The following is a 2,601-nucleotide window of genomic DNA, read 5'->3' on the forward strand; positions in this document are numbered from 1 at the left end:
TTTCTGGCCATTTCTTAAAATTCAATGAAACTTTTTAAATCATTTTTTCATTTTGTTATTGTTCAACATATTTTTTAGATAGATTCACCTATGAGAGCTGGAAAGAAAGGAAGTAAGGCATTTCAATCAAACTACCAGTTTCCTTTGAAATGTGGTTCCCAGGTAGTTGTTTATCTCAGTGATTAACATTTTAACTTTGAATATGTGATAGTAGCTTTCATCTGGATGATGATCAACCTAAAGAAACATACAGAGACAAAAAAGTTATACTCCAGGCATAGACTTCAGAGTGTCCTCTACTGGTGTCCTTTGCTTGTTCTTCTGGTGTTCATTTCCTTTCTCTAACTATAGACCAACTAAACAAAGTATGGCTTCGTAAGAGAGCCTGAAGCTTAATGTTAAGAAAGAAAAAAGAAAGACTCATAATCTTCTAAGCATTGGTTATGCAATTGGGAATCATTTATAAGAACTGCTTCCTTCTCTCTTCCATCCTTAAGACGTAGAGATGTAACTCAAAACAGACTTCTTTGCTGCCCATTAGTAGCTATGTAATTATTTATTGCCGGGTAACAAACCATCTGAAACATAATGACTTAAAATAACAACTTTATTTAGTTTATGATTCTGTAGGTTGGCAGTTAGGACTATGCTCAGCTGAGTGGTTCTTGTAGGTACATCTGACTTTCACTGGGCTTGCTCATACACATATGTGATCAACAATGAATGGGTCCACTGGTGTATGATGGTCTCAGTTGAGATGATTGGCGTCTGTCTCCTTACAGTCTCTCTTCCTTCAGCAGGCTAGTCCAGGCTTATTCACAGAGAGGTCACAGAGTTCCACTTGCAAGGAAGAGGGCAAACCACAACAAACAAGAGCTTTTCAAGTTTCTCCTTGCATCACGTTGGCCATATAAAGCCACATGACATGCCCAGATTAAATAGTGTGTGGGAGGGTGGGCAGAGGGGTGCTCTTCTAAAAGGCATAGAAATGGAGGGCAGGAACAAATTAGAGTCATTTTGGTCATCAATATATGATTGAAGCTTTGATGCATGAACTTAGAGGGAGAATACAGAAAATCAACACTATAACTTGGTATATTTCAGTAGAAACTAAAGATGTAACCTGCTCAAGAAGAAATGTCCAGTTTAAAGGAGAATCACAGAAGCATGATAGGGAAATTAGAAGTAAATAGCTCTGATTTCCTACATGGAAATTTGATAAGCCAGATTTTATCACATTGGAATCTCAAGTAGAAATTTTTTTAAAATGACAGGAATTTAAAAATTCTGAATCTGGATTTTAGTAACAAGAAGCAAATGATAAGACAATCGATATTAGATACTTAGTTTTTAATAAAATTTAAAATTGCAGCTTTTAATGTTTGTTACAATTTACTAGACTATTAAGGAAATACTAGATTTCATTTTATAGCAATTCTGAATCATGACATTATTATTGTTATTATTGTTTTCACAAGAGAAAAGTGAGGTTCAGAAAAATTAAATTAGTCTGCAAATCATATAGGTAAATAAAAGAGAGCTCTGTCCCTATTGTTTTGACTTCTTTTGAGTATTTTAAATTGAAAGAATGTTTTTATACTGTAAATACATACAAAATGATGTATTCTGAAATTATCCAAAATTGCAATTTAGAGTTAACTCTGTCTACATTGAGATTTCAGTATCAATAATCAGCTGTGGACATATTTGTCTTCAGTTTTCAGCAAAGAGTAATTCACTCATTTTTTTGTCAACTTTAGAATCTTTTCTTCTTTTTTCTATCTTTTAAAAAAAAATTAGAACTGTTTTGACTGATAATGGAACCTTTAATGCAATTTTTTAATCACGTGACAATAAAAACAGCAATTTCTTTCAATAATAAGCCAAAAAATATCAATTTCCCTTCTATATATGTTTAATTATATGTTAAAATTATGCAGTAGAAGCCAATGTGCTTTGACCCATAATTCAGTATTATATGGTTATCATGTATTTGCTATTTATTCAATCAAACCTTAATTTGTCATTCAATAATTATGTATTGACAACCAACTTTTAGGCTGATCCATTCTTTCTGCAACTGAGCAAGGCTCAATATTTTTTTCTTCTCTGGCTGTCTTAACATTTTCTTCATATAGCTTATATAGCAAATGCTTATCACTTCATTATATTGTTAACTGTGCATTTCTCTGCTTCATTTATATTTGTGGCAGTGCCTAGCATAGTGCCATATCAGGCACTAGATGTCTATTTGTTGAATTGAATATTCATCTTCTATAACTACACAACAATGATGTTTAAACTGAGATTGGCTCATAATGTTATCGTTAATCATCAGAACCCAGTGCAATTCTCTTCAGGATACAAGCTCGACCTAGCAAGAAAATGGGAAAACATTAGAATTACTTTCACTGGTAAAGAGTAGGCATGTGCTTTACTTCTCCCCCACAAGTTATTACTATTTTTCAAGGGTTAAATGGAAAGTAATAAAGACTTAACCACAAATAATCTAACTCTGATGATTATAGTTCAATAAGTTTTATTATTTGGAAAGGTTACCGCATGAAAATGGATTATTTGACATTTCTCAGGGACTAAGTC

This window comes from Pteropus alecto, unplaced genomic scaffold (assembly GCF_000325575.1).
Source record: "Pteropus alecto unplaced genomic scaffold, ASM32557v1 scaffold10, whole genome shotgun sequence".
In the NCBI taxonomy this organism is placed as follows: Eukaryota; Metazoa; Chordata; class Mammalia; order Chiroptera; family Pteropodidae; genus Pteropus; species Pteropus alecto.